Genomic DNA, 12,419 nt, shown 5'->3' on the forward strand with positions numbered 1-12,419 from the left:
TAATGAAGTTAAAAGAAACATAAAATGGATTAGTAGGAGTGACTCTAACTGTGGACTGGTGAAACGCGAGCTGAGCGAGTGACCGTTAAAACTTCTTTTTCACCCGCTAATGTATATGTAAGAAAAATAAAGAATATGTAAAAGATTAAAATAGCAGCGAAAATGAATTCCCGTCTGTATTCTTAAAATAGTTACATCTATTAGCACTGCATCATTTGGACAAAAATCTGCGTCATATGACTCATACGTAATTCATATATCATACATAATTATGATGATGTAAACGGACCTAGATCTCAAGCAGCTTATAATAATTTTACAGATGTATTAACTATCCAATCAAAATGCCCTGAAAAACAAAACTAACTCAATCTGAATTAAGATTTCACTCTGAACATGGCGCACATGCTTTCAACGCTTTGGCACATGCTTTCAACGCAATGCATGAAAAAGCTTTATATGTACATATATTTACTCTATGCATATTTAAAAATATTTATTTCTCATATTTTTTCAAAGATGAAATACTGTGCTTATTAACTTATTTCTCCCCTTCAGTGCTAATGTTTTTGAATTGAAAACAGGGAGGGGAAAATATATTCTGATTTTGAAATGATACTCTCGAAGAGAATGTAATCATTCTTTGTAAAAAGGTTCACCCATCTCAAGCGAACATAGTTTGGAAATTAGGTTGTCATGCTATTTGCGCTGTGTCAAATTGACAAAATGGATGTGATTTCCGAACTGATAATACAACATACTAAAGTTCGTGATCTATTAGACTAAAACTTTCATAAAATTAATATTTCATTGTTCGCAAAAAACACCAATTCTATAAACTAGATGTCTGAACCTAAAGGCCATCCAAGCAATCTTACGCAGCCAGCGAATACATTTTCCGTTCAGTCAATTAAGCATTATTACTATACTAATTATTATGGCAACGATTTCTAACAATTTTAGGATTTTAACTGTTTTGAGTTCAATTTGAGATTAATTTGACATTTTCAGCTTTAGACAATTTTTCAGGTATCAAACGGTTTTGATTCTAAATTTAGGTTATTTTGATTATCATTAAAACCGAAAATGATTAACGCGTCTGAAAATAAAAAAACTGTGATATTAAGAACATTCAGAGATTTGAAGTTATGCATTTAATAATTTATATGACTTGACATTAAAATCGTTGCAGAATATTTTATTTTCATAATTACGTTTTACTTATTTCTATACTGATCATTGGTGATGCTCGTATATTTTCAGGCCTGTATACTGATGTTTGAACAATCAGGGAACTTCAGAATTTAAGAGAACGCACACATTGACTACAGACATCTCGGCTAAAAAATATTAAATTTAAGGAAAGCATATCTACTAATAAAATGCAGTTCAATGCTTTCACACTCAAGTTTCCGTACCTAATGGTAACACGTGAACTGTATCAGTCTTGTAGAGGATAATGATATAAAACTATTAAAATTGATACTCGGCCGTGCAATAACTCTGACAAATACATCTTTTCTCTTTCTAAACAAATGCATGGTATTCTCGTTCACTACTGTCGATCAATATTAAGATTAATCTCTGATAGCTGTCTGAAAAAAATCTGTGTTAACACTTTACTAAAACAAATGCATGCAGTTTATACATATTGGACCATTAAGCACTTAAAAAATTAGTTCTTCAAATTTCTTCGTGAAATATATGTAACATGGAAACAGGTTTCGATTCGACAATGCCACGGATTTTTAAAAGTATATTTACATTTCGAGATTATATATGAAAAAATGTATAATTAATTTCATACTTACTAGTTTTTTTCGAATAATTTTGCGATACATGTAATTTAAAATTGAGTAAAAAACGCATGACCAATGTTTTTGTTAGACATTTTAAATGAAACTGCACTGCCTGTTTTAGGCAAAGCGGTGGCCTTTAGAACGAATTATATATTTTTTATTATTTTGCTTGGTTCTGTGCATAAATTGTTTTTCAGTTTGGTGTTCACCTCAAAAGGCTTTAAAAGCGTAATTCACAAGCTTGATTTACAGCGTGATGAGGATTTTAACATTTTTGAAAAAAGTACCTGGTTTATGCTTTCATAGCACGTAACAATTCGATGAAGAAAATGGTCGTTTTTTTTGCCGAGAAGAGCAGACGATACTTCAAAGCTACGATTTTGTTTTTATATTTTCACTTTTTTAATTTCCTGTCGCACCCACTTATCGAGCTTCTTTGTCTTTCTTATGAGATTCAAGTGATTAGAAATCGTTGTTTTGCTAACGCTAAGCTCCTCCGCAAGCTCTCGAACAGTTGTGTACGGGTTTGCTTTAATAAAGTCTTAAAATCGCCGTCATTAACAGCTGAAGATTGTGCACGACCCTCTTGATCTTCAAATACTCCAAGGCGAACAGTAAATTCAGTAACACGTTTCTCGCTCCATTCTTCGTTGACATTTCGATCCGTTTTTGCTGCGGCCCACCAGCGGCCGAGCGGTAAAGTCGCTGAACACTGGTAGTTCGGTTCGAGTTTCGAATCCCGCGAACGGGCTGGCTGCATGGGCGTTTTCGTGGTTTTCCCCATGTGTAACGTGTATACGAGCCAGTTTTCCTTAGAAAGTCCTCCACGAAGGCATCCCTCCTCTTAGGCAGATAGCCCTCGAGGCTTTGCCATACTCTACACACACACACACACACACACCGCTTTTGCTGCGCTGCGGCCTAGCTTCCCTGCTAAAAATGCCCCGTAGAAACCCATAAAATTTTTTTACGGGGAATTGGCCTACGGGTACCCGTACAGCTCTGCGGGTAGCCGTAGGCCAGATCCCCGTAAAAACCCATAGACAGAGACCCGTACAACTGTACGGGTACACGTAGGCCAAATCCCCGTAAAAACCCATAGTAAGAAACCCGTACGGTTGTACGGGTACCCGTAGGCCAAATCTCGGTAAAAACCCATAAAAAGAAACACGTGCGGGTACCCGTAGGCCAAATACCCTTAAAAACCCATAAAAAGAAACCTGTACGGTTGTACGGGTACCCGTAGGCCAAATACCCGTAAAAACCCAAAAAAAAAAGAAACCCGTACGGTTGTACGGGTACCCATAGTCCAAATACCCATAAAAACCCATAGAAAGAAACCTGCATGGCTGTACGGGTACCTGTAGGCCAAATACCTGTAAACAGAAACCTGTACAATTGTACGGATACGAGTAGGCCAAATCTCTGTAGAAACCTGTAGAACTGTAGGCACTATAAACAAAATCCCAGTAAAAACCCATAGCCAAAAATCAGAACTTTATATGCATATCCATTGGCCAAATTTCCACGGGTATTCATATACAGAATCCCTATAAAAAGCAATACACAAAAATAGAACTGTAAATCAAATTTCCATAAAACCATAAACCAGCAGAAGTACATAATTAGCACTGAAATGTACAGAACTAAATGGCTGAGAAAGCATGTAAAGTAATTTTAGATAAAATTCAATGAAAATAAAAATTTTTAAATATCTAGAAGCCTACGAGCCCCTGTCCTTAATGCACGTCAATATCTATAAACATATTACAAAATATTTGTATAAATTCTCTTTACAAAATTTTAAACTACCTTTATATAATCTTGAAAATAAAATGAAGAGAAAGCTAATAACCAAAGTCATGATTCACAACCATCGAATGATATATGTACATATATAAATATATGTAAAAAAAATAAGGAATAAGCAAGAGATTAAATTAGCAGCATAAAATTAATTTTCCTTCTCTATTCTAAAAACAGTAATCTTTCTGCACTGCATCACTTCGAGATTAATTCATGTCATATGACTCTTGCATAATTTGATGTTGTAAAAGGAACTAAAACTCAAACAGCCAATAGTAATTTTATAGCAGTATTTACTATCAAATACGAGTAAAAATGCATCGAGAACCAAAATTAACTCGGTCTGAATTAAGATTTCACCTTTAACATAACGTATTTGCTTTTTACGCTGTGGCCTAGCCGGATTGCAGTCTGTCTGCTCCTTGTTTCTTACTACACATTAATAAAAAATGTTAATTTTTGGAATAGGCATAAATAATGTGCCAACTTGTTTGTGGTTGTAACATATTTGCTGAAAGAAAAGTTGAATTAAATCTACCTCGACTGCCAAATTTCTTATTCATTGTGGACTGGAGTTTCAACATCTCTAAGCCGTCAAAATTCTTGCTGTTCATTACGGATTCAGCTGCTTGTATTCGATTACAGAATCCATTACATATATATATATATATATATATATATATACGTATAATTTCATTGATACGTATAATATCATTGATTGATACGTATAATATCATTGATTGATACGTATAATTTCATTGATACGTATATATATATACGTATAATTTCATTGATATATATACATATAATTTCATTTGATGGTTGCGAATCATTACTTTGACTGTATATATATTATTGATTTCATTATAAATATATACATATAGTATTTCATTGCATATATTTGTATTTCAGTTCTTAAATTGAGAAATTAAACAATTGTATTTAATCACATTAGCTTGTTTAACAATTTGATACCTAATGAGAAATGTATTGCCAAAGGATGGTACTTTCTAGCATCTGCTTAAATTTTAAGTTACCTACAATGCACTAAACCAAATTAAAAAACAAAATTAGAAGAAACCCAAATTTTCAGGAAAAGAAACATTATTAACAAACAAGCAAAAAGAATACGGGACTTGCAAATTAGAACTTAACATAACTTAGAACTTAACATAACTTGAAACTCAACATAGAGTTCAAATTTAGCATACTTACTATCCCCTTAAGGCTCGCTTACCACTGTAGTAACACCCTGCAGTTTACTATGACACGCATACACATAGATGTTTTGCGTGGAAGAAAGGATGAATCCTAGAGTATAATGCAGTGAAGAAATAATAACGGCTAATCTTTGGAATATGGTAACAGGTAGTTTGGCGACATTTTGGTTTAGCAGTGTACATGGATAAAGTCAAGAGTGTGCGCAATGCCATTTTTGTGCAATTCTGCGATGTTTTTTTTAAGTGAAAATAGGTCGACGTGTACATGGATGATACCGTGTATGTGCAATTCTTAAAAACGTGGAAAGCAGTTTGCGATTCTGCGCTGTCTCCAAATTTCGCACCTAATCTTCGTCATGATTAAGCATTTTTGTTCCATAAAAGTTCTAGTATAAGAGTAATTTGGCTAGCAGATTGTTGGAAAAAATTTTGAGTTAAAAAAAAAAAAAAAAAAAAAAAAAAAAAAAAAACGTTGAAAAAAATAACGTAGAAACTTTGCGCATCTAAAGAGAGAGGCAAACACGGAGATATCTAATAGTAACAACTGATTGTAATCTGTGATCCTGTGAAGAGCAGTACCAGCATTCTTGTGGAAAGCTACTTAACTGTAAAATGTTTCTTTTTCTAGATAGATTTTATCAAGCTCCAATTGGCTCTGTGTTCGTTCAAACTATTACGAAGCTGTACGCACGCAATACTGTGATACCCGACTTACTGTAGTCTTCTAGCATGGATTTATAATGGGATTGGAAGGATGACTACTTATAAAATCTTCCAGCCAATGAAACAAGTCTTTTCTTAGGATTGCCGAAATTGTTTTCTACATTACCACAACCATGCATCCGAGAAAATGCCAAAAGTAAGGAGTTTCAAAGTAGAACTAAGGGTAAATCTTAAACTAGCCAAAAAGCTGCACAGAAAAAATTAGAGCGAAGTTCTTTGAAACCTATACGTAGAGGAAAAGCACTATTTGCAAGAATACAAAAACGCTGAAGACGAGACTTCTAACGTAGAATTTCAAATAGTAACGTGTCCTTCAGCAAGCCGGACAGGCTCCAGTCTAAAACGTCCTTTTAAATACTAGCGTTTTCTACCTGACCTAAATACGCACGAGCTAAAGTTTACATTCTGGTAGGGAAAAGGTAAGTGAGAACTCACTGTAAAGATGCGTAACAGAGCCGGTTAATAAAAATGAAAAAAATAATTTAGAATTTTCATCTAATTTATAAAATTCCAAGTCGACGAATTTACTATATGTAAACAGATTGATATCCGACATGTTTCAGGGTGTATCTATATTTGCATCGTCAAGCGTTTCTCTTGATTTCATAGAAATAAAATATTGACAAAAACATTGATAAAAAAATATTGATTTAATGATTGACTTCAGTTTTTCTTGTTTCTGAGTTTCTTAGAGTTCTCATTTAAAAACAGCCATTTGGGTTCAGAATTATATTGTATTGTCCATGTGACCCCACCTGTAAGGAAAATTCCCAGGAAAATTAAGTTTCTTTTAAAGGCGAATCTTTCTTGCAATTTGATATTTATCCAGCTTCATTTATTTCATGCTCTGATATGACATCCAAGAGATATGAATTTGGCTACGAATGTTCATCAACAAATACATTTATGGCATAAGTTTAGCTTCCTTTTTATCAGGTTCTAAAGCAACTAACCAAATTATCAAAATTATAGATAAGTTTCATCAGCCAGTTCAAGTAAACCAGTTATTACACAGTCATTAAATCATTATAAAGAAATTATCTTTGCTTTCAAGTCATTAATTGGTTCGTTGGTTTGCTACAATTCTTAATCTCATGCAGTTATTAATTTCAAGCGGCCGCAACATGTATTAAAGCAAATCGAAACAATTAAAATCTCTCAATCAGTTAAGCCACACGCATATGTCCAAGAATATTTTTAAAGATACTCTTAAATATTAACGTGCAAATACATCTTAAAATATGGTCAGACAATGAATAGTGATTACGAGGAGAAAAGGAATACATGTAAAAAGTACTAGCCGCATTTTGGAATTGAGATCACTGTCTTTCCTATGCCAGTTTTGCTTTCTAGAGCCAAAAAGCTTTTGTCTTTCCACAGCCTAAATTGAAAAAGCTCGGAGAGTTTTAGTTAATACTTAGCTCTTTAAATTTCAGGCAGTTACCGAAATCACAAGTACTATTAGGTACCCATTTAAATGTTGTTTCTATGCAGCCAAAGGGGAGTCCTGTACGCAGTTTTATTCTCATAGTCGGTATGGTGGTCATGGAAGCTGACAGCTGTGCCGAAGTGCCTGGGTTTGAATCCCGGAGAAGACATGGTTATAACTCTCCGTTCCTTCATAGGAAAGGCGATCATGCCCTACCTGTTAGGTGCCTCGATAATAAAGAGACCACCACATCCAGCCTTATATAGATTAATGGACTAGGTTACTTTTGCAATTGTTCCCAATCTGCCATTGGGGGAAAAAGTTTGCTTGCCATTGGCATTAGCGGAACGATTGTTGAGAATACGTTATGGATACCATGATCTTGCTTTTGCAGATGAAGTCCTTCAATTACCCCATGGAAACATTTCATTGCAATGGAGAACTAAATTAAACAAGCCAATTATTGTGGTATTTGGAAAAACTTGTTTTATATTTTGTGTCTGTACAAATTATGTACTTGAAACGTATTGAGTGCTTTTTTTAGATTCTCTGTAATGTCCCTTTAGAAATATTTCTAAATAGAAACTATTCTGTTTTGAAATATTTATAGATTTTAGAACTGAAGATTTCCTTTGCCACAACAATTTGCACTTCACTCACCAACGTTCTATATTGCTTAACAATTATTGCAGTAAAGTCAAAGGTTTATTTTTCGAGCGAATTTTATTTACTTGTTTGTTATTACTTCTTACCTATTTTTCATTTCATATAAACGTAAATATGCAGTTTTATAAAAATGTCAGTATATCAGTTAATTTATAAAAACATGCTAAAGAATTCGTCGTAGGAAACTTTATACTGCGACCAAGGTTTTGATAAATTGTGGCTTTATCGTTAGAAATTCGAGTTTAGAATATTCACGATTTCCAGAAAAAAGAAATCATCAAAAGCTTAATGCAAATAGTCACCTTCTTCTCCTATCTACCTTTAATAGGGAAACATCGCTGCAATCCCTGCGTATTGTTACGAAATGTACAGGCGCTGTGAGATAGACCCTGCAAAGCAGTTTTTAGGTTTGCCATAAATTGCAAGGGAATGCAGGGTTGCACATTTGGCAAGAAATCGCCAATCTGGCGACCAAATTGGCTATATACAATGGACGGTTGGAGAACCTTCTGGAACGAATTCTTACCGGTTTAGCCCAGATTGTTCTCGAACACAAGTCGAAAGCTATATAAACCCTGCTGGTCCGCAGTCAGTCACTTAGTCTCAGAGAGTGTCAGCGAGCTGATAGTGAGTCATTAAGCGAGTGTCTCGAAGTCTAGCGCCGAGTTGGTCGTCGAGTGCATCGAGAGTCTTTTATTTCATCGCGAATTAGTGTATCGTCGAGGTTTGTCTTAGACTGGCTGAGTCGAGAACTGTACTCTTGTGTATCGTAGAATGCATCGCGTGGAGAGTCTCGAGAGTACGGGGAGTTCCGAGCACGACCAAGCAGAGTTGGGAGCTGTACTCTAGTGCTTTGCCGTGATGCTGTCTCCACCGTGATAGCCTGATAACCTGAAGGCTGTGTCGCTAATCGTGTCAGCGTGTTTTCATCGACGACTGTAAAACGTGCTTTGGAACTGTCCTGACAATATTGGTAAATAAAGTGTGTTTCGATATTTCATCAAGTGTCATCTTTATTCACTCCAAACCTATGAACTCTATACGAACGTTTAGGAAGAAAATAACGCAACAGTATGTCATACCCTAGGTGGGACTCTGTTACGGAGCTGGTAAGTGCAGGCAAACACCGATCTCCTGCTCAAAACCAGTATAGAGAAAAAGTACTAAACTATATTACCTTGGTTAAGTTACTGACTTTAGAAAAGATCACCGTTCATGGACCTTAACTATGACAATCTTTATTTAGCTGCGCAGTCTTGCGATATATATATCTAAGCGTTCTAAAAGGATGCTTCAATGTTAAAAATGCTGCTTTCGATTCATGTACACCAAAAACTGTCCAATGCTTGGACGGCTAATTTCAAATACTTTTCATAATCTTAATGTAATTAAATCACCCGACCATCCAAACTACAATGTAAATTCAGCGATAATGTAGTATACGTTAATTCCCCTACTAACTTGAAAAAACTTGAAACTATTTTCTGCTCAGACGTTTTATGGCACGGAGATAGGAAAATCCGGTTTCCACACCCTTGGATTCATGCCCAAATCCGAAAGACGACATCCATGCTCGTTAAGTGTTTAGTCTCTATGCGCTATGCAGGCACATCTAGAATTTGGTTTTGTTGGGTTTATTTGATTATGACAAAACCCACTCACACTATCTGTCTAAGGGGAAGGGTGCCTCCGTGTATGATATTCTAAGCAAAACTGGGTCCTATTCATGTTGTACATGGGGAAAACTCCGAACACGGACATGCAGCTAGTCCTTTAGCCTGGAACTAGGTGTGAGCACCCAGTGCTCAGCGATTTTACCGCTCAGAAATTCGAATTTCTTCTAGAGAGGATGATAGTAGGAACTGGTCTGGAAGAGCACTAGATCAGGCCCTTGAGGTGTTCTGCAGCAAAAATGGAGGAGAACTTTCCCTTTATTGCGAGTGTAATTCGTCCCTTCTGGGGACTATTCTACAATGTTCTCGGTGATGAGACAGCTAAATTAGTAATAGGTTCGACAATACCCCTCGAATGCTTACGTAGCAAAACGCCTGGTTGCTGAGGTGAACATGCTTAGAAATTTTCATAACATAAAAAAGAAGTACGTCCAGCGAAGTAGCTCTGATATGAAATCTGTTGTGTGGATGTGGTTTAACTTCTTCATTCCATCAAGAATTTAGGATCACTTCTACGGAAGATTTATATGATAGGAAGAATTGTAAGACTGCTCGAGAGATCATGAAAGCTATTAATTCGAATAGAAAAAGAATGGAAATTGTGGTTTGAGTTCAACTTTTGACTGTTTGCACAGCTTTGACATCCGGCTTAACATTAGTTTTTGTCTGTTGTTTTCACGTGTTGTCGTCTTGTTTACTTTTTAGTTTTTTAATGCCTCGCAATGTGACGTCTTACTGGTTTTTATAGCTTTGCAGCCTTGATTTACTATTGTATATTTGTTCATATTTTTTTTGTGTGTACTGTAATATGGGCGCAGCTCTTTTGTGTCATAAGAGGAGATTCGCCCGTCAGGGCTTCGCCAGGACTCCGTCCTATAAACAAAATAAATAGAAGAGAACAATTATATTACAAGCATCGAAATATTGTTCCAGTTACAGTGAATATTCTCAAGATCACTTTTAAGTTCAATAGCAGTTTTATTGCACTGCGAATTTAAGCAATTAATTTAATCACTGTTTCATCTATTTCATTTCACTTCATTTCGTCTTAAAGGTGTTTACAAAGAAAGGTTTAAAAAAACGAAATCAGGTAGAAGTATTTTGGGTATTCACACTTTTCTAAACGTTTGCGGTTAAGCCGAGGAAATCCATTGCCAAATTAAGAATAATTGTGTATAGTATTTTTTAGGTAGATTTTCAATCTCGGTTTGAACGATGCAACAGCAGTCTTCTAAACCTTTAGTTAAATTTTAGCTTCGTTTTACTCTAAAAGAATCGTTAAAATATCTTAAACTAGAGGGTAATGTATCAGACGATACACTAGTTTTATCGAGAAATAATCTTGAATATTCTCTCTTAAGCAATATTATGATGAATTTCGTTCGGAGTATATCTCAAATTTCACGAATAAAAAAAAATTTCCCACGGTTACAAAACAAATTAAAAAATTTCAGATATATTGTATATTATTTTTTATTTTCTTTCTTGCATGTTGCTTTATACTTTATGTTTAAAGTTATTAAAAACGTAAATTAATTAAATTTTAGTGTAAAATATATTTCAAAGTTTTCTAATGAACATTTCTCCGAAGCCTATCGTGATTAATTTAAGGCCTTGAAATTTTTTAATATAAAAAACTTTCATTATTTTCCAGCTGCAATCTTGGATTAAAAAATGAATGCCCAAAAATTTATCTCCAATGCCAATGATTTCATATTACGGAATGCCTTTCTCTCTGAACTTAGATTGCGAGAAGTATCGACTACTTGGAGTCTTGACTTGTAGATAGACTGGTGTCTGTGGCCAATTGCGGTTGTAAGTAGAGATGATGTTCCAAAAGTTCAACACCCGAAGGTGATTATTGAGAAATGCAAAGCATACTATTACCTGAATAATAAAGCAATTATTTTTAAGAAGCACAATATCAAGTATAACACCGTTTCCATTGGAGTGAATTCTGGTATAAGAAGTAGAAGTCGTTTCTCAGAACAAAGTCATTGAAAACATTTCTGTTGATGTTGCGCTCTTTCGAGTGCCAATCTGGTCCTTGGCATTAAAATCGCACGCAATAATTGTGAGGAAATGCGTTGATGTAATAATATCTAAGTCTCTATTTGTAATAAGGTTCGAGGGAGGATTATAGAGTGAAACGAAGAGGAATTCTTCATTCAGTCCAGTATAAATAATAGCCGAAGTAATTTCTACATTACTGTTCGTTTGCATATTATATTTATAAAATTCAATGTGTGATTTAATAAGGATGGAAGTACCACCGCCTCTATTGTGAGCCCGAGCGATCCTAAGAATATTGTAACCGTGGATTTTAAAGCGATCACACTGCTTTAGGTCCGTTTCATTAATAAGCGCCTTTCTCTGAGTATGGGACGATCATAAAAGAATTATCCGTTTAGAACATCTATGGTAATTATTCATAAATTTTACTAAGACTTATATTTTGAAATGTTCTATCCTTCTTTGCTCGTGACACAATTTTCTCTCGCATCAAAACGTTATGAAAATTTAACGTCCTTTAGGCAAAACTTAAAAGTAGGAATTTAGCTCTGCTAGAGTAATGTTAGCCATTACGTCACTAAAAGCTTGTTCTAGCTAAATCCATTTGAGGAGTAAAACTAGATAGTGGCCAAGCTACTTGTAAGCTTCGTAGGAGTTTAACCCTTTGAGGCACAGTGTGTTCGGGCTGGACACACCTAAAAATTTCTTTCTGTACGCACAGAAAAATTGAATGAAAAAGGATTTATAGGTTACTATAGGTTACTGTGAACCTTCTTTATTTATAGTAGATGGCAGCTCAACACAAACCAGTCCATATATTTTAGCCATGTTTAGTTGTTTAAGACTCTCATTTTTTAAAGAAATCTTTCAGATTTTTTTAGGGTATAAAGGGAATTGTTTGAAAAGAAATTTCTATGTTATTTTTTGGCTGTATGTTAATCTCCGTAGTCTATATTAGTTATCTTGCCTAAAATAAAACGGCGAAACCTAGGTGTGCCCAGACCGGGCTCATCGATAATCTAGGACCACTGAGAGTCTGTATTCTTTGTGTCTCCGCACTTCATTGACAACAATGTTCGTTTCAGCACTC

The sequence above is a fragment of the Stegodyphus dumicola genome, chromosome 11 (genome assembly GCF_044657685.1).
Source record: "Stegodyphus dumicola isolate Sdum_Otavi_A_Nest chromosome 11, ASM4465768v1".
NCBI lineage: Eukaryota > Metazoa > Arthropoda > Arachnida > Araneae > Eresidae > Stegodyphus > Stegodyphus dumicola.